At 39.6% G+C, this 21734-nt stretch overlaps 1 protein-coding gene across 2 annotated transcripts in view; it reads left to right on the top strand.

Annotated features, from left to right (window-relative positions):
* Gab2 (GRB2 associated binding protein 2) overlaps nt 1-21734 on the top strand; it is a 191380-nt gene that overhangs the window by 97804 nt on the left and 71842 nt on the right. Inside the window, exon 1 of one of the 2 annotated variants that reach the window (XM_071616531.1) lies at nt 18983-19274. The exons of the other annotated variant lie outside the window; for it this stretch is intronic. The gene's annotated coding sequence lies outside the window, so the exon portion shown is untranslated. Of the gene's footprint in view, nt 1-18982; nt 19275-21734 lie in introns of those variants that run through there. 2 annotated transcript variants of the gene reach the window in all.

Genomic DNA, 21734 nt, shown 5'->3' with positions numbered 1-21734 from the left:
ATTTAGGAGTACCAAGGCTCATGTAATCACCTACAAAAGCACCACATGAGGAAGGGAAGCAGAGGAACCATTCATTGACCACCAGGCATCACCAGGCGCATGCTCACATAGGTCTCCTACGGAAAGCAGGAGCAGCTGTGAATATTCATAATAGTCCAGGATCCTAATTCAGTCTAAGTACTATTTACTTTATTGTGGTAAGAAACACTGTTTTTTTGGTTTTTTGTTTTGTTTTTTTAATATTTTATTTAGATATAGGATATCTCTGAGTTTCCTAGGGCCTCACTAAGTTGCTGAGGTTGTCTTTGAACTCGCAATCCTCCTACCTCAGCCTCCTGAGCTGCTGGGATTACAGTTGTGCACTGCTGTGCCCAGCCAGGAAACACTATTTATCTGGCTTCTGTATCTATCCAAACCATTAGAAAAAAAGTGCTGAAAAATAAGAGAGATCCCAGAGCCAAGGCTTGTACATGTCTATTCTCATGACAGCCTTTCAAGTGAACAGGAAAACAGAGCATGTGATAGTTTCTTCATAATCTTAGAGAGGTCAAGAAACTTGTAAGTGGTGGAAAGGCAGGTGTCATCCAGTAAATAGCAGGCTGAGGACTGAACACAGGGTTTTTGATAGATCATCATTCACAGGTTTTGAATTCTAAAATTTAACATAAAATAGTATATCATGTCATCATTTCTTAACATTGAGTTCCTGCATCTTCCGCCTTCATTGGGAATTGGGACTTAAGACCCGGAAAGTTGACTTCTTCATCTATCTGGAAGATGTGGGGCAGGTCTGAGGCAGATTTGGTTACCAAAGAGAGCCCAGAAAATAGTCAGAAGTTCCTACTTTGCTATTTAGTAACTTTTTATCTACAGAGATAATAATTGTAACTACTCACAGAATAGTTACCAGACTGAAATGAGCTGAAGTACATAAAGTGTTTGTTGTGGTGCTGGTGCAGAGTAATGTGTGCCTTTGATCTGATAGAAACCCTACAGCTTAGAGAAACCCCAAAACCTCCCTCTTGCTTCCCCTGTGCTTTCTTATTGAAAAACTAAAGATATAACATGGGTTTTTTTGTTTGTTTGTTTTTTTACTTACAGGTCAAACTGCCTCACAGTTTTCAATAGACTCCAGGGAGCTCCTAATTAGGTGTAGCCTCAGTTCAGGGAATCTTTAGTAATGTTCTGCCTTGTATAGATGTCCCCTCTCAAAATTGTTCCAAGCCTAAACTTGAGGGGGAGGTCAGTACTCTTAACCATCTGCATCAAGGCTTGAAGCTGACTTTCTGTCAGTAGATCCAGCACTGGACATCAGTGTTCATTAGATTTAATTGCCAGTACAACTTTCTCTCCCTCCTTCCTTGCACCTCCACCTTGTCTCAGGGGTCTGGCCTCCTCAAGAGCTGGCCTGTTTGCCAGTACCTCCTCTTGGACCACTGTCTCCTTGCCTGCCTGAGGTCCAGTTGCCTCAGGCTTTCTAAGCAGCTAGCTACTCTGGTAAACTAATTGTATCTTAGGTATTTAGGGAAAGAATAAACAAATAAATATACTGGGGCAATGTGAAAGCAATATAATAAGCAATACTAACTCTTACTGCCTGGCCCAGGGCCTGGCCCAAAACCATGCTCAATGAAAATTTGTTGATTAAACCATTACTTTTGTCATAATACATTTACTATCCTAAACATATGCTTGAATCCTAGTTCAAATGCTGCCTACTTTGTTGAACTGTTCACATTCAAATATAAATTCTCCCTCTTCTAAAATAAAGCTTTAGCTGGGCACAGAGGCACACATGTGTAATCCCAGTGGCTCGGGAGGCTGAAGGAGGGGATCAAGAGTTCAAAGCCAGCCTCAGCAATGGTGAGACACTAAATAACTCAGGGAGATCCGGTCTCTAAATAAAATACAAAATGGGACTGGGGATGTGGCTCAGTGGTCAAGTGCCCCAGTACCCACCCACACCAAAATAAAATAAAGCTTTATAGGAAAATTTATATTTCTTATATAGGGAAAGAAATAAAAACAACCTTTTACCTCTATTTTCTAATTTTATTCTCACAAGCACCCTGTCAGGATTTTCATCTTCATGCTACAACTGAAGAAACTTAGGCATAGGCCTGTGTAGTTCTTAAGAAGTACGCCGACCCCAAAATTTACTTTCAGCTTTTGCATTTTTCTCTCTCAATTATGATACAAGCCAATGTTTATTTTAGTTATTGTGTCCAAATTTTAACTTCCCCACGAGAATGGAAACCCTTTTTTTTATTGGTTGTTCAAAACATTACAAAGCTCATGACATATCATCTTTCATACATTTGATTCAAGTGGGTTATGAACTCCCATTTTTACCCCAAATACAAATTGCAGAATCACATCGGTGACACATCCACATTTTTACATAATGCCATATTAGTGACTGTTGTATTCTGCTACCTTTCCTATCCCCTACTATCCCCCCTCCCCTCCCCTCCCATCTTCCCTCTCTACCCCATCTGCTGTTGTTCAATTCTCTCCCTTGTTTCCCCCCCCTTCCCCTCACCACCTCTTATATGTAATTTTGTGTAACATTGAGGGTCTGAGAATGGAAACCCTTTTAATCTAAGGTCTGTCTCATGCTTGTGCTTCCCAGAGCATCTCACATAATAAGCATTTGGAAAATAAATAATCAGTTTTAATCATCAATGCAAGAATCAAAGGAGTGACCAGTGGCATAATTTATATAAAATCAGGGAGAAAAAGGTTTGGTGTAGAGACAAGCATTTTTTTTTTCTATGTAGAAAATTCCCCAATGAATTGACTTAGTTTTTCTTAAGATGCACTGTGGGACATGGCCCCCTGAGTCTCTTTCTGATGGTTTTTGCCAGATACAGACTCGTAGCACTGAGTTCGGCTTTTACCCTTTCCCACCTGAAGCTGCACAGCTGACACACAACATAGACTCGAGGACAGTGACGTCGGAACACTACAGGCCATGGCTCTCCATGGCTGAGATTCATTGCTATTAATATCTAGATTTCTATTAATACTCCCCTTTCACTGTGAGCTAATTTAAATCTGCTGTTCTCCCATCTATTCTTAGCCTCATATTCTTGGGCCTAAGCCTGGTTCCCATTTACAGATCATAACTCCATTTTGGTTTTTGTATTTTCAGACATATAAGGTTTGCTGTCCCCATTATTTTTCTGAGAAGGGGTGGGGTCTGTTGGTGTTAGGGGAGAGGGGCCACTCTTTGTTATGCAAGACTGTGCCATGCGTGACCTGAGGTTAGTATACCTGTCCCTGGACCTCTGGTGCTTATGGTGTTACCCCATCATTATGACAGCCTATGCGCCCACCACCACCACTCACAATGCACATTCCCAAGCCCCCTGAAGGGTGGGCAGTGATGCCACTGGTTGAAAGCCACAATGACCAGATACCTATCTCCTGCCACCCTTGATCCCTGTTGACCTGAGTCCTACTCCAAGTTGGAAGAGGAACAGGGATGGTCCCCTCTGTCTTGAGAAAAGACCCTTTTCAGCTGCCCTGGAACTCCCATGCCTTTGTGAAGCAGAGGGGCAAATACTAGCTCTGAAATAGGATCTCCTTGAGGATTAGGCTGCCTAGACCAATGGAAAGTCATTGTTTCTCTGTCAAGACAGGCTGATCTGTCAGACAAGGTTTTATTCATTATAATTACTTGAGGACTGAAGGCAACGGGTAGAGAGTGGTGACTCTTAGTGAGTATAGGTTTCTCTTAGATGTTGAAAATATTCTGGAATTGGATAGTGGTAAGGGTTGCATAACCTTGCATGTACACTAAATCACCTGAGCCTGCTGCTTGTAGTAGTCTGCTGTTTCCCCACCTATTGTAGAGTTTCCTAAGCTTGAAACAGAAAATTCTACAGTCACTGCAGTTTCTTTTCTTTCCCTCAATTTCCATTACTTTTTTTTTTGGTACCGAGGATTGAACCCAGGGGCGCTTAACCACTGAGCCATACTCCCAGTCCTTTTTTATGTTATTTAGAGACAGGGTCTCCCTGAGTTGCTTAGGGCCTCATTAAGTTGCTGAGGTTGGCTTGGAACTCTTGATCCTCCTACCTCCGCCTCCCCAGCTGCAATTACAGGCTTTCCATTTCTAATGGCTGATTAAGACCTAACTCCAAAATAATTCTCAAACTCCTTTCTTCCTTGTTGACCCTACTATCGTTGACCTTACTCAGGCTGCCTTCCCTGGCCTGTAATATTGTGACCAACTCTTAGCTTCTCTGCTTATCTCTAGACTTTCTCCACCTTCATAATATTTCCAGAATGCTTCAATTATGTCCTCAACTTTTTATTGAAAATACAACATACATACAAAAATTGTATAAAATATAATTCTGTAAAGGAAACATCTATGTATCTATCACTCAAGTCAAAAAAATTGCCAATATTCTAGAAATCTCTGTATATCCCTTAACAATCATGTTCTTATTCCACCTCTATTCCTCTGTCCAAGTAGCGTGACTCTTCAGTTATCACTTCCTTGCTTTTGTATATAGTTTCATCATAAGTTTGTGTATCCTTCAGAAATATTGTTAGTTTTGTCTCCTTTTGAACTTTATTTAAATAATATTTTCAGCCTCGCGTCCTTCTCTCAATTTTATGTTCGTAAGATTTGCTTATAGAGTTTTGTGTAGCTCAGTTATTTTTTAAAACCTAGATCTGATCCTATTCCTTTCAGTCATTTAGATGTGAAGTCCAAACTTAAGACAACTTAAGTATGCTTCCAGAACCAGAGGCAGCAGTATCTTTTAGAAACTTGTTTCAAAATACAAATTCTCAGACTCCTATACCAGACTTTGCAAATCAGAAACTCTGGAAGTCCAGGAAATCTATGTGGTAACAAGCACTCTAGGTAATTCTGATGCAAACTATAGGTTGAAAATTACTTCTAGAAGATAAGGGAGCCGTTGATGAATTTAGCTTTCCCTTACAAGCTGAAATATTATCTTGAAACATACTGTTGAACCCCCATTCTAGTTCTACTTGGTCAGTGTACATGACCACCAGTGTTTTTCAACTGTCGGAGCACTGTTTTTATTGTTATGTATGATCCCTGATGATGATCAGTCCATCTGACTTAATCATTCATTCCTTCATTGTTTCCACTTCTCCTTCTACAGATAGAAAGAGGTACACATCTATTTATCAGCTATCTTGTTTTAAAAGAAAAAAAAATTCAATGGGTTGACTTTTTTTTCTTATTAAAAAATCAAAGTACCAAATAAAATTTTATTTGTACCAGTCAGAATTTTCCAGAGAAATAGAACTTATAGGATGGATGGATGGATGGAAGGATAAGAAGAGATTAATTATGAGTATTGACACATGCAGTTATGGGATTGAGAAATCCTATGATCTACCATTGCAAGCTGGAGAACTAGGAAAGTCAGTGGTGTAGTTCAATCAAAGGCCAAAGGCCTGTGAACCACAGGAACTGCTAGTCCAAATCCTGGAGTCCAAATGCCGAAGAACGTGTGTGCGCGCGCTCACATGCGCGCGCATATATTAAATATGGATGAACTTTTATTTTATTCATTTATTTATATGCACTGCCGAGAATCAATCCCAGTGCCTCACACATACCAGGCAAGTGTTCTACCACTGAGCCACAACCCTAGCCCAGAACCTATATTTTTGATGTCTTAAGGGAAGAAAAAGATGAGTGCCCCAGCACCAGAAGAGAGAGAAATTCAACTTTCTTCTGCCTTCTTGTTCTTTCTGGGCCCCCAATAGATTGGACAGTGGATGAGTATGATCTTTAAAAAAAAAAATGTGTGTGTGTGTTTGTGTGTGTGTACTTAGTTGTAGATAGACACAAAACTTTTATTTTATTTATTTTTTATGTGGTGCTCAGGATCAAACTCAGTGCCTCACACATACTAGGCAAGTGCTCTACCTCTAAGCTACAACGCCATCCGGAGGGTGATCTTCTTTACTCAGTCTCTTGATCCAAATGTCAGTCTCATCTGGAAACACCCTCACAAACACACCCAGAAATAATTTTTACTATCTATCTAGGTATCCTTTAACCCAATAAAAATGACACTAAAAATTAATCATCATACTGTTGTGGTCACTTTTCTTTTCTGCATTAAAAAATGACTTGTATACTTTATTCTTTTAAATATCATGAACTCTTTTCACAGGTTCAAATTACTGATAAATTTTAAACATTACATCTTGGGCAATGAGAGCCTCTTTAAATTAAATCCTTGTGACTTTCATTAGTTCTTTTTTAAAAATTTTATTTTTAGTTGTAAATGGACATAATATATTTATTTTTGTTTATTTCTATGTGGTGCTGGGAACCGAACCCAGAGCCTCATGAGTGCGAGGTAAGCGCTCTACCACTGAGCTACCACCCCAGCCCTTTCATTAGTTCTTAACATTATCTTCTTTGATGTATTTTAAAGCACTCTTGCACTTATTGTTGAATAAGCAGAATGTGTAGGCCTATTTTAATTATTATTTTTTAATTGCAGATGGAAACAATACCTTTATTTATTTATTCTTATGTGATGCTGAGGATCAAACCCAGTGCTTTACACGTGCCAGACGAGTGTGCTACCACTGAGCCACAACCCCAGCCCTAATTACTTTTTTATTCCACAGCATGTAATCAACCTTCTCTAAAGAGTTCTGAGCCTCTTGGCAGAGAATAATATAAAGGACCCACATCCAGGACTGTGGTACACATGAGGTTGTCACGTTTGCAGGTCACACTTGGTGACTAAGTTGGATAGTTATGAACTACAGCTCATAATTTTTCAGTTATAAGTTTATGTATGGATGCCATACCTAACTTTCCTTAAGAGTTTATGGATTTATTGATCAATAAGATTCTTCTACATAAATATCAGAAAATATTCTTAATTGCCTACTCTGATCTCTTGCACTGAATTATGCCCAAATAGAGGAACAGTAAGAGACACATGTTCAAAACAATTAGAAGATAAAATTTATATTTGTATATAACATTTTTAAAAACATATGTCTTGTTTTTTTTTTCCTGCTCTTTAATTATGTGATATGGGGGATTTGGTGGAATGCTATCCCAAGTGGGTTAGATTCAGTATTGTAGAATGTGCTTCACAAAACAACAGCAACTCCTCCTCCTCCTCCTCCCCCTCCTCCCCCTCCTCTTTCTTTTTCTTTTTCTTCCAGGTACCAGGTGGCCAGAGGTAACTGGCCAGGGACTACAGCTTTCCCAAGGGCTAAAGAAAGAAAAATCTTTCTATAATGTGGCATGTTCTCACTGATTAAAAAAAAAAAAAAACCCGATAGGTAACAAGGAACCTGTTTAACAAACTTCAGGAAAAAGTCTCTTATTTCTTTCTTCCAGAGTTGTAGTCTGTGATGTGACTTCAACTGTTCAAGTTCCTGCTTTGGAAGTTGAGTCTTTGCTGAAATAGAGTATACCTAAAATAGGTCAGCCCATCACTACAGATCATACAGACATTAAAAAATTATAGGAGATAAGTAGTTACCAGTCTAGAAGGGAAGAATGGGGCTTGGTGATGTTTGCATAACTTTGTGAATACACTAAAAACCATTCAATTATATACTATAAAAGGGTGAATTTTATGGCATATAAATTAGTTCTCATTTTTTAAATAATAGGATAGTTGGAGAATACTAGGAATAACTTTACATATATAGGCTTAATAATATAAATGATTAAATTCTATGAAAGATGTATTATCAAAACTAATGTGAAGAATAAAGATCTGAATAGCCCTATTAAAAATGTAAATAACTTTCTTTACCTGTTAAAAGAATTTAATTCTAATTTTCAAACTCCCACAAGGAAAACTCCAGGTGTGGATGGCTTCTTTAGTTTTATCCAACATTTAAGGAAGAAACAGTTCCCAAATTGGTCTCTAGACTGAGTACAGTACTCATCAAAATCCCAGCATTCTTTTTTAAAATTAATTTTTTAAAATTTTGGACAGCATGCCTTTATTTTATTTGTTTATTTTTATGTGGTGCTAGGCATCAAACCCAGTGCCTCATACATAGTAGGCAAATGCTCTGCACAGTTATGGCCCCAGTCCTCCAGCACTCTTTTTGTGTACAGGCATTGACAGGCTGACTCTAAAATTTATATGGAAATGTAGAAGACCTAGAATAACCAAAACGACTTTGAAAACGAAGAACAAAGTTCAAGGACTTACACTATCTGATTTCAAGACTTAGAAAACTAGTAATCAGGATTGTATGGTATTAACAAGTATACAAAAAGAGATCAGCTGGACATAATATCAGTTCTAGAAATAGAACTACATTTATTTGGTCAATTGATTTTTCAACAGAAATCCAAAGGCAATTTGGTAAGGAAAGGATATTTCCTTTCAACAAATGTTGCTAGAACAAGTGGATACCCATAAAGGAAAGAAAGACCCATGATCCTTATTTCATACTCTACACAAACAGGGCTTATAGACCAAACTGTAAAATGTCTAGAAGAAAACAAAGCAGAAAATCTTTTTAACTTTGACGTATGCAAAAATTTTGTTTTAGATCAGGCAGACACAAAAGAGTCTGAATTGTTTTAAAAATTGATAAATGGGGCTTTATCAAAATGTAAAACGTTTTCTCTTTAAAAGATACCATTAAGAAAATAAGGACAGGGCTGGGCTGGTAGCTCAGTTTGTAGAGCATTTGCCTTGCACGAGTGAGGCACTGAGTTCAAGACTCAGCACCACATAAAAACAAATAAATAAGATAAAGATATTGTGTCTGTATAAAACTAAAAATTTAAAAGAAAAAGAAAATGAGGACTGGCGTTGTGGCTCAGAGATAGGGTGCTCGCCCAGCATCCATGAGGCACTGGGTTCGATCCTCAGCACCACATAAAAATAAAATAAAGTCTTGTGTCCACCTATAATTAAAAAATAAATATTTTTTAAAAAGAAAAAGAAGATGAATATATGTAATATTGTCAATTAAAATTTCAAATAAAAAAATGAAAAGGTAAGCCATGGAACTGAGAGAAAAAAATCTTCCTCTCCCTCATTTGATACATATGTTGTGCATGGTTTGTGTGTGTGTATATGTATATATATATGTAAACTCTAACAATGGACTCTATCCAGAATATATATAGAAGACTCTTAATAACTCATTAATACAACAAAACATTTCAACTTTTAAAAGGGCTAAAAGTTTAAAACAGATTACATAACAAAAGGAGATAAAAGACCACTAAGCACATAGAAAGTTGTTCAACAAATAAGTTATCCGAGATATGCAAATTAAAACCATGGTGAGGTACCACTATCCACCCACTAGGATGGCCGCAATGACCAAGCTTGGTGAAGCAGTTGGAATTCTCATACATTGCTAGTGGGAATTTAAAAAACAAACAAACAAACAAAAAATGTTCCAACCACTTTGAAAAACAATGTCTTATAAAATCAAACATACATTCACTGTGTGATGCAGCCATTCTACTCCTAGGTATTTAATCAAGAGAAACAGGTTCACAAAAAACTTGTACAAGAATGTTTATAGTTAACTTTTTCAAAATACTTCCAAGCCAGAAACAACCTAATTTTCCCTTAATAAGGAAGGAAAATAATGGTACTTCCATAACATACTGTATTACTCAGAAATTTAATAAACCACTAACATATTCAGCAATGTGAGTAAATTCTGGAAACTTCATGTTCTACTTAAAAGGTGCAAAAGAATACATTCTGTATGGTTTTATTTTTGATAGTCTAAAAACTAAATAAAATGTGTAATGATAGAAAACAGATGAGTGACTGCCCAGGGCCAGCGTAAGGGGTGAGGATTAACCTGGAAAGGACACAAAGGAACTCTTTGGGGAGATGCAAATGTTCTGTCTTGATTGTGGTGGTGGTTATATGATAGATACATTTGGCAAAATGAATCCATCTGAATTCTTTATGATGGATGGATTTTATTGCAAAAAAAATTATGCCTTTTTTAACATAAGGAAGTTTTTTTTTTTTAAAGAGATCAGATCAGGAGCTGTTCTTCTATTGTTCTTTTTGGTTATACATGACAGTAGAATATATTTTGACATATTTATACAAACATGGAATAATCTTGTTCTAATTAGGATCCTAGTCTTTTGGTTGTACATGATGTGGAGATTCACTGTGGTATATTGTACAGGTACATAGGAAAAATAGGTTCATTCCATTGTCTTTCCTATTCCTGTCCCCCCTCCCTTCCCTTCATTCCACTTTGTCTAATCCACTGAACTGCTATTCTTCCCTTCCCCCACCACTCTGTTGTGTGTTAGCATCCATATATTAGAGAGAACATTTGACCTTTGGTTTTTGGGATTGGCTTATTTTGCTTAGCATAATAGTCTCCAGATCCATCCATTAAAATCAGCATACTATAGGAACTTTTCTTCTAATGCTATATAGTGATCCCCTTATATATTAAACAAAAACCTTTTCAACTGCTCATAGAGGAGCTATAGAATAGTCTCTGTGTGGAAATATTTTTTTTAGTTTTATGTACTCCTGGCTCCTGAATTGATATAAATTGGGGTTCCTCAGAGTCACACAGGCCATTTATTTGATCACCCAAATTAATCTTTGGAATTAGGTTCAGTTTCTCCTGCCATCCTTTAAATGACTTGCCTGCATTATTATCAAGTGGTGTGAGAGAGGAGAAGCCAGTTTCCAAAAGGGCCCCTTGCCCAGGTCATTATGTACTTTGGTAGCAGATTTTCATATCTTCCCATGACTAGCAAATCCCATGGTGTCCTTGACTCCAGTGGATAGTACAAAGCTCTCCAGAAGGCACCAGATTTTGCCGGGCATGGTGGCATACATCTGTAATCCCAACAACTCAGGAGGCTAAGGCAGGATTGCAAATTCAAGGCCAGCCTTGGCAAATTTAGCAAGACCCTGTCTCAAGACAAAATAAAAAATAAAATGGGATGGGGATATAGCAGCTCAGTGTTAGATGCCCCCAAGAAAGTCCCAGATTTTGTGCTTTTGCTCATGTGTATCTACAGTCTGGGTACCTTTGGAAGAATTCACTGAGTACCATCCAGAAGTCCTACCTGATGTTTCTAACACTCTGTCTTTATTTGTGGACTTAAAATGTCCAAAATTAAACAACAAAGTCAACATTTGTAATTTATATAGATGAGTATACATTGCCCGGGACCAGGAAGTGTTTTTCCCCCTAGTATGGGAAGGAAAATAATGGTATTTCCATAACATACTGTATTACTCAGAAATTTAATAAACCACTAACATATTCAGCAATGTGCATAAATTATGGAAACTTCATGTTGTGCATAAAAGGTGCAAAAGAATACATTCTGTATGGTTTCATTTCTGATAGTCTAAAAACTAAATAAAATGTGTAATGATAGAAAACAGATGAGTGACTGCCCAGTGACTTCACATTCCAGAGACAGCTAGAAGTACAACCAAATCTCCAAATTTCTTTTCCATTTATTCTTACTAAGTCAAGACCACATCATATGAACCACCACAATTTAGTGCAGAGTTTCTCCAAATGGTATTCTTGGACATTCTGTAGTAGAATCATTTGAGGTTTATATCCCTGGACTCCATTCTAGACCTACTGAGTCTGAATCTCTGTTGAGACTGGGACCTAAGAATGCATTTGAAAAGACGTCTCAGTGATTCTGGTGCACACTAAAATTTAATTACCAGGTGAAGACAGTTGTGAGTTAATGAAAGAGTTTAAGCAAGGAAGGAACACAGATTATATTTAAGAAAATATGGAACCAGGTCACCATCCCTGTTTTCGACTGACCGCAGCTCATTCAGCCATAGAACAGGTAATTTCAGGCTGCCATTCACCTGCGGCTTGCAGACAGATTGCTAGGGTTCAGTGCCTGGGGGCTTCTTAGAACCTGATCTTATCGGAGCGAACACCAAGCGCGGGGCGGCCGAGTTCCGGCTCCCGGAACCGCCCTGGCCCAGGGCTGGGGAGCCTGCGGAGGCTGCTTCTTGGACCCTGCTCCTATCAGAGCATACACCAAGCACTAAGTGGCCGAATTCCGGCTCCCGGAACTGAGCCCGCGGGGACTGCTTCTTGGAGCCTACTCTTATCGGAGCTTACACCGAGCACGGAGCGGCCGAGTTCCGGCTCCCGGAACTGCCCTGGCCCAGGGCTAGGAGCCCACGGAAACTGCTTCTCGGTCCGGGTCCTGCTGAGGGCCGGTCAGGACTCACCCGTTGCTTTGGTTGCCCGGCAAGGGGAACGAAATGCTGCCATTCGCATAGGATACCAACATGGCAGAGATCTGATGTCATCAGAAAGCAGCGGAGGAGAGAACTTCATCAATACCAGCGGCGACAGAAACAGTTGGTCTCCTGGTAGGGGGGGTGAGGCACAGACACCCGAGTCTCCTCAATTTGTCGTCGAGCCAGAGGGGAGGAGCCGGGCCGCAGCCAGCGCCCGGAGCAGGCCCAGCGGCTCGCCAGCGTGGTGACCGCGTGACCCCAATTGAAGAGGGGGCGGAGCGGAGCCGCCACCCACACCCGCAAGGTGGGCAGACCCGCGACCCAGTGGTACATGGGCGTGGTAGGAGGGGCAGGGCAGAGCTGCCGCCCGCGCTTGCAAGGTAAACAGACCTGTCACAGACTGGCGGGTCAGGCCCAGTGGCCTGCCAGTGTGGTACACACGTCACCCCAACTGGAGTAGGGGCAGAGCAGATCCTTCTCCCACGCCCGGATCAGGCCCTGCCGGTGTGGTGGCCACGTGACCCCAATTGGAGTGGGGGCGGAGCGGAACCGCCACCCGTGCCCGCAGGGTGAGCAGACCTGTGACCAACCTGCAGATCAGGCCCAGGGGTCCGCAGGCATGGTAGGAGGGGCAGGGCAGATCCGCCGCCCGCGCCTGCAAGGTAGGCAGACCTGCGACAGACCGGCGGATCAGGCCCAGGAGCCTGCCGGCGTGGTACACACACCACCCTAATTGGAGTAGGGGCAGAGCAGAGTCGCCGCCCGTGCCAGGAACAGGCCCAGCGACCTGCAGGCGGGGTAGTCACGACACCCCAATTGGAGTAGGGGCAGAGCAGAGCCGCCACCCGTGCCCGAAACGTGAGCAGATCTGCGACCGACCAGCGGGACAGGCCCAGTGGCCTGCCGGTACGACAGACACATCACCCCATTTGGAGTAGGGGCAGAGTAGAGCCGCCGCCCGCGCCTGCAGGGTAGGCAAACCTGCAACCGACCGGCGGATCAGGCCCGGTGGCCTGCCGGCGTGGTACACTCGTCACCCCAATTGGAGTAGGGGCAGAACAGAGCTGCCAACAGCACCCAGAACAGGCCCAGTGACCTGCCGGCGTGGTAGCCACGGCACCCCAATTGGAATAAGGAGAGAGCAGAGCCGCCGCCCGCGCCTGCAGGAAAGATACGCAAGCAGTATGAAAAGACAAGGAAAGAAAGGACCACAAGCAATGCAGGTCAACACAACTTTAGAAGAGGTAACAGCTGCAGCAGATGGAATGTCAGATAAAGAATTCAGGATATACATGCTTCAGATGATCTGGAGTATCAAGGAAGACATTAGACAGCAAAATCAGACAATGAAAGATCACTTCGACAATGAATTACGCAAACAAATCCAGGAAGCAAAGGATCAACTATACAGGGAGATAGAGGTTATAAAAAACAAACAAACAGAAATCCTAGAAATGCAGGAAGCAATAAACCAACTTAAAAACTCCATGGAGAATACTACCAGCAGAGTAGAACACTTAGAAGATAGAACATCAGACAATGAAGACAAAGTATTTCAACTGGAAAAGAACATAGACAGCTCAGCAAGACTGTTAAGAAACCATGAGCAGAACATCCAAGAAATATGGGATAACATTAAGAGACCAAACTTAAGAGTCATTGGGATACAGGAAGGTACAGAGCTCCAAACCAAAGGAATGAGCAGTCTATTCAATGAAATAATACGAGAAAACTTCCCAGACTTGAAGAATGAGACAGAATCCCAAATCCTAGAAGCCTACAGGACGCCGAATGTGCAAAATCATAAGAGATCCACACCTAGACACATTATAATGAAGATGCCCAACATACAAAATAAGGAGAGAATTTTAAAAGCTACAAGAGAAAGGAAGCAGATTACATTTAGGGGTAAGCCAATCAGGATAACAGCTGATCTTTCAACACAGACTCTGAAAGCTAGAAGATCCTGGAATAACATATTTCAAACACTGAAAGAAAATGGGTTCCAACCAAGAATTGTGTATCCAGCGAAATTAAGCTTCAGGATGGAAGATGAAATTAAAACCTTCCACGATAAACAAAAGTTTAAAGAATTCGCAGCTAGAAAACCATCTCTTCAAAACATCCTCGGCAAAACATTACAGGAAGAGGAAATGGAAAATAACAATGAAAACCAACAGTGGGAGGTAGGACAGTAAAGGGGGGGAAAATAATCAAAGAGGAAAACAAACCATGTTTAGTAACAGAAATAAACAAATATGGCTGGAAGAACAACCCATATCTCAATAATAACCCTAAATGTTAATGGCTTAAACTCACCAATTAAGAGACACAGGCTAGTAGAATGGATCACAAAACAAGACCCAACAATATGCTGCCTACAGGAGACGCATTTGATAGGAAAAGACATACATAGGCTGAAGGTGAAAGGTTGGGAAAAATCATATCACTCATATGGACTTCGGAAACAAGCAGGAGTGTCCATACTCATATCAAATAAAATAGATTTCAAGCCAAAGTTAATCAAAAGGGATAAAGAGGGACACTACATACTGCTTAAGGGAACCATACACCAACAAGACATAACAATCATAAATATTTATGCCCCAAACAATGGTGCAGCTATGTTCGTCAAACAAACTCTTCTCAAGTTCAAGAGTCTAATAGACCACCATACCATAATCATGGGAGACTTCAACACACCTCTCTCGCCACTGGACAGATCTTCCAAACAAAAGTTGAATAAGGAAACTATAGAACTCAATAACACAATTAATAACCTAGACTTAATTGACATATATAGAGTATACCACCCAACATCAAGCAGTTATACTTTTTTCTCAGCAGCACATGGATCCTTCTCAAAAATAGATCATATATTATGTCACAGGGCAACTCTTAGACAATATAAAGGAGTAGAGATAATACCATGCATCTTATCTGATCATAATGGAATGAAACTGAAAATCAACGATAACAGAAGGAAGGAAAAAGCATACATCACTTGGAGAATGAACAATAGGTTACTGAATGATCAATGGGTTATAGAAGACATCAAGGAGGAAATTAAAAAATTCTTAGAGATAAATGAAAACACAGACACAACATATCGGAATCTATGGGACACATTGAAAGCAGTTCTAAGAGGAAAATTCATTGCTTGGAGTTCATTCCTTAAAAAAAGAAAAAACCAACAAATAAATGATCTCATACTTCATCTCAAAATCCTTGAAAAAGAAGAGCAAAACAACAGCAAAAGAAGTAGAAGGCAAGAAATAATTAAAATCAGAGCTGAAATTAATGAAATCGAAACAAAAGAAACAATTGAAAAAATTGACAAAACTAAAAGTTGGTTCTTTGAAAAAAATAAACAAAATCGACAGACCCTTAGCGATGCTAGCGAAGAGAAGAAGAGAGAGAACTCAAATTACTAGCATACGGGATGAAAAAGGCAATATCACAACAGACACTTCAGAAATACAGAAGATAATCAAAAACTATTTTGAATCCTTATACTCCAATAAATTAGAAGATAGTGAAGGCATCGATAAATTTCTTAAGTCATATGATCTGCCCAGATTGAGTCAGGAGGATATAGACAACCTAAACAGACCAATATCAATTGAGGAAATAGAAGAAACCATAAAAAGACTACCAACTAAGAAAAGCCCAGGACCGGATGGGTATACAGCAGAATTTTACAAAACCTTTAAAGAAGAACTAATACCAATACTTTTCAAGCTACTTCAGGAAATAGAAAAAGAGGGAGAACTTCCAAATTCATTCTATGAGGCCAACATCACCCTGATACCTAAACCAGACAAAGACACTTCAAAGAAAGAAAACTACAGACCAATATCTCTAATAAACCTAGATGCAAAAATCCTCAATAAAATTCTGGCGAATCGGATACAAAAACATATCAAAAAAATTGTGCACCATGATCAAGTAGGATTCATCCCTGGGATGCAAGGCTGGTTCAATATACGGAAATCAATAAATGTTATTCACCACATCAATAGACTTAAAAATAAGAACCATATGATCATCTCGATAGATGCGGAAAAAGCATTCGACAAAGTACAGCATCCCTTTATGTTCAAAACTCTAGAAAAACTAGGGATAACAGGAACATACCTCAATATTGTAAAAGCAATCTATGCTAAGCCTCAGGCTAGCATCATTCTGAATGGAGAAAAACTGAAGGCATTCCCTCTAAAATCTGGAACAAGACAGGGATGCCCTCTCTCTCCACTTCTGTTCAACATAGTTCTCGAAACACTGGCCAGAGCAATTAGACAGACGAAAGAAATTAAAGGCATAAAAATAGGAAAAGAAGAACTTAAATTATCACTATTTGCAGATGATATGATTCTATACCTAGCAGACCCAAAAGGCTCTACAAAGAAACTATTAGAGCTAATAAATGAATTCAGCAAAGTGGCAGGATATAAAATCAACATGCATAAATCAAAGGCATTCCTGTATATCAGCGACAAATCCTCTGAAATGGAAATGAGGACAACCACTCCATTCACAATATCTTCAAAAAAAATAAAATACTTGGGAATCAACCTAACAAAAGAGGTAAAAGACTGATACAATGAAAACTACAGAACCCTAAAGAGAGAAATAGAAGAAGATCTTAGAAGAGGGAAAAATATACCCTGTTCATGGATAGGCAGAACTAACATCATCAAAATGGCGATATTACCAAAAGTTCTCTATAGGTTTAATGCAATGCCAATCAAAATCCCAACGGCATTTCTTGTAGAAATAGAGAAAGCAATCATGAAATTCATATGGAAAAATAAAAGACCCAGAATAGCAAAAACAATGCTAAGCAGGAAGTGTGAATCAGGCGGTATAGCGATACCAGACTTCAAACTATACTACAGAGCAATAGTAACAAAAACAGCATGGTACTGGTACCAAAACAGGCAGGTGGACCAATGGTACAGAATAGAGGACACAGAAACCAATCCACAAAACTACAAGTATCTTATATTTGATAAAGGGGCTAAAAGCATGCAATGGAGGAAGGATAGCATCTTCAACAAATGGTGCTGGGAAAACTGGAAATCCATATGCAACAAAATGAAACTGAATCCCTTTCTCTCGCCATGCACAAAAGTGAATTCAAAATGGATCAAGGAGCTTGATATCAAATCAGAGACACGCCGTCTGATAGAAGAAAAAGTTGGCTACGATCTACATTCGGTGGGGTCGGGCTCCAAATTCCTCAATAGGACACCCATAGCACAAAAGTTAATAACTAGAATCAACAAATGGGACTTACTCAAACTAAAAAGTTTTTTCTCAGCAAAAGAAACAATAAGAGAGGTAAATAGGGAGCCTACACCCTGGGAACAAATCTTTACTCCTCACACTTCAGATAGAGCCCTAATATCCAGAGTATACAAAGAACTCAAAAAATTAAACAATAAGAGAACAAACAACCCAATCAACAAATGGGACAAGGACCTGAACAGACACTTCTCAGAGGAGGACATACAGTCAATCAACAAGTACATGAAAAAATGCTCACCATCTCTAGCTGTCAGAGAAATGCAAATCAAAACCACCCTAAGATACCATCTCACTCCAGTAAGATTGGCAGCCATTATGAAGTCAAACAACAACAAGTGCTGGCGAGGATGTGGGGAAAAGGGTACACTTGTACGTTGCTGGTGGGACTGCAGATTGGTGCAGCCAATTTGGAAAGCAGTATGGAGATTTCTTGGAAAGCTGGGAATGGAGCCACCATTTGACCCAACTATTCCCCTTCTTGGTCTATTCCCTAAAGACCTAAAAAGAGCATGCTACAGGGACACTGCTACATCGATGTTCATAGCCGCACAGTTCACAATAGCAAGACTGTGGAACCAACCTAGATGCCCTTCAATAGACGAATGGATAAAAAAAAAGTGGCATTTATACACAATGGAGTATTACTCTGCATTAAAAAATGACAAAATCATAGAATTTGCAGGGAAATGGATGGCATTAGAGCAGATTATGCTAAGTGAAGCTAGCCAATCCCTAAAAAAGAAATGCCAAATGTCTTCTTTGATATAAGGAGAGTAACTAAGATCAGAGTAGGGACGAAGAGCAGGAGAAGAAGATTAACATTTAACAGGGATGAGAGGTGGGAGGAAAAGGGGGAGAGAAGGGAAATTGCATGGAAATGGAAGGAGACCCTCAGGGTTATACAGTGGAGGGGGTAGAGAGAGAGGAGGGGAGGGGAGGGGAGAGGTGGGGAGGGTGGAGGGTGGAGGATGGGAAAGGCAGTGGAGCACAACAGACACTAGTATGGCAATATGTAAATCAATGGATGTGTAACTGATGTGATTCTGCAATCTGTGTATGGGGTGAAGGTGGGAGTTCATAACCCACTTGAATCAAAGTGTGGAATATGATATGTCAAGAAATTTGTAATGTTTTGAACAACCAACAATAAAAAATTAAAAAAATAAATAAATAAAAGAAACACATTATTCTAAAAAAAAAAAAAAAAAAAGAAAATATGGAACCAGTTCTTGGAGGAAGGGGTGAATAAGAAGCCTTTGTTCTAGAGGAAAGGAAATGGTTTGTATTTGTGGGCATTATTTATCTATTCTTTGTCCATCTTTGCTCTTATAACCTTTGCTTAATTCCATGTTTTAAATATATCTTAAATCAGAGCATTCAAGGACATGAAAGCAAGGTCCTTCAATGGATTGAACTTTGTTTTTCCAGAATTCGAAGGGCTGAAAAAGCTCATTTGTTTCTTTGTCAGTGGGAGAGGTAATTCTACTAATGGATTTTGATTCCTCTGCAGAAAGGTCAACTTGGTCTTTTGGGAATCAATCTCATAGAACTCAGTCAATGTAATTACTGATACAAAGTTCTTTGGTTTCCCAGATGTGACCCTCTCCCCTTCACACATGTCAAATTCATCTTGCCCCTTTGTCTTTGATGTGATAGAAGCATGGATAGAATGCCCCATAATGGATCTGCCAGAAAGATGTAGCTGTGATTCTCTCCCCCATTGTAAGTATAACACAGCACACCTACTTGTTCAAGCTAGAAATCTTGTTGTCTGTCTTTACTCTTCCTTCACTTATATCCCTCCACACCCACTACATCATCAGGGTTAATCATTTCAGACTCTGAAGTATATCTTTGATATATGTGTCCTGATCCAAATGACCATTATTTCATGAGTGGTAATTTATACAGACTCCATTGTTGTGCTCTTTCCTGACATCAGTTCAATTGCTGTAGGCTGGAGTGATATTTTAGAACTATAAATATAAAAACACCTGAAACCATTCTGGCTCATGTTCTTTGCATTTAAAAAAAAAATTTAGTGCTGGGCATGATGGTGCACATCTGTAATCCCAGTAACGTGGGAGGCTGAAGTAGGAGGATTACAAATTCATGGTCAATGTAGGCCTAATAAGACCCTGTCTCAAAAAATAAAAAGGGCTGAATGGTGGAGCACCCCTGGGTTCAATCCCAGTACCAAAAACAACAATGAGTCAAAAGTCTGGATTAAAATGTGAAAAGTTCCCTTATAGCATGTCTCTTTTACATCCACTTCCCTTGACAGGGAACCATGAGAAATAGTTTGGAATGCTTTTCTAAGCATTTGTAAGTCATATATGGTTATACGACCCACACACATGTGTGTGGTTGTATATATATTTATGTGCACATAAACATACAGGATATGTACTATATCATGTACATTGTTCTTAAGCTCATTTCTTCGGTCACCAGCATATCAATTTATTAGTTATTCCCCTATCGAGGAGCCATATTCTATTTATGATTAAAAACTAAGCTTCATAAAATGTCCAATAAGACCCTGCACAATCTTCCTCTGCCTTTTTTTTTTTTTTTTTTTTTTTTTTTGCTTACTGTGCTTTAGCCAGGACCTCTTGTCAGGTCCTCCCCTAAGCCAGCTCTCTTCCTCCACCAGCCTTGATACAAGCTGTTCCCTCTACCTGGGCTGCTCCCAAGGGTATGTGGCAGTAGCTCCCACACAGTGGGCTGGTGAAGCAGGAGAAAGAGGTTGGTTAGACAGACAGGAAACTTGGGCCTCCTCCAAGGTCAGGTTTCTGTGTAACAGAACTGAGAGACCACAGACACAAGCCAGGCCTCATCAAGGTCAACCAGATTCCTGTGTAAGCAGAAAAAAAACTGATAGTGAGACATCTGTTGCATAGTACTCAAGCCCCATCCAAAAAAAGGCACAATAACCTGATTGGACCAAATAGCACATGGTAGACACTGAGTGCCTTATCCAGTATTGGATAAGGGGATGATTTCCTCCATCCTATAGATTTATTTAAACTCAGACACAGACACCCATTGGCAACCCTCTCTTGAGACCCCTCCCGCTTCCGGAGCTCTTCTTTCTATTACTCAAATAAATTCCGATACTTTACTCTCAACCCTTGTGTCCATGGATTTCATTCTTTGAATTTGTGAGACAAAGAACCCACCCATGCATCATGCTCTATGCTCCATGCTAATACAAAACACACACTTTCCACAAAGCTTTGTTTTGGAGTAAATGAGTGTTTTTTATAAATTTGTACTTTTTCCCAAAAATATGTGAATATTGTGATTAATAATTGAGTTAATGAATTCATAGTAACTTTTCTTTATTAACAAATACTAAAAATGTATGTCTGTGGGGAAATCTCAATTGATATTAAAGTCTCAATTGATATTGAGATTTATAGTAATATTTGGCATTGACAACAATTGGCCTAGCATGTGGGGCCCTTCTTAAAAGAGCCTGTCAGTGATTTCCTTTCCACACTATTTTTTACCCACTTCGCCATCAAGCTTTACCAAATTTGACTTTATTGTTTGAGTATACCATAATTCTTCCTGTACAGTCTTCACATTCACTTAAATTCTGTATTCACAAATTTATCTACTCACAGAAATTTATTCATAATCCTCACGTCAATACTTTTGGGAAATACTTTGGTATCTGAGTATTTGTGTTCCTCCAAAATTCATAAGGTCAACCAGATTCCTGTGTAAGCAGAAAAAAAACTGATAGTGAGACATCTGTTGCATAGTACTCAAGCCCCATCCAAAAAAAGGCACAATAACCTGATTGGACCAAATAGCACATGGTAGACACTGAGTGCCTTATCCAGTATTGGATAAGGGGATGATTTCCTCCATCCTATAGATTTATTTAAACTCAGACACAGACACCCATTGGCAACCCTCTCTTGAGACCCCTCCCGCTTCCGGAGCTCTTCTTTCTATTACTCAAATAAATTCCGATACTTTACTCTCAACCCTTGTGTCCATGGATTTCATTCTTTGAATTTGTGAGACAAAGAACCCACCCATGCATCATGCTCTATGCTCCATGCTAATACAAAACACACACTTTCCACAAAGCTTTGTTTTGGAGTAAATGAGTGTTTTTTATAAATTTGTACTTTTTCCCAAAAATATGTGAATATTGTGATTAAT

Source organism: Marmota flaviventris, chromosome 9 (genome assembly GCF_047511675.1).
Source record: "Marmota flaviventris isolate mMarFla1 chromosome 9, mMarFla1.hap1, whole genome shotgun sequence".
In the NCBI taxonomy this organism is placed as follows: domain Eukaryota; kingdom Metazoa; phylum Chordata; class Mammalia; order Rodentia; family Sciuridae; genus Marmota; species Marmota flaviventris.
The sequence above is the reverse complement of the archived record's forward strand: the minus strand, read 5'-3'. Positions and strand labels throughout refer to the sequence as shown.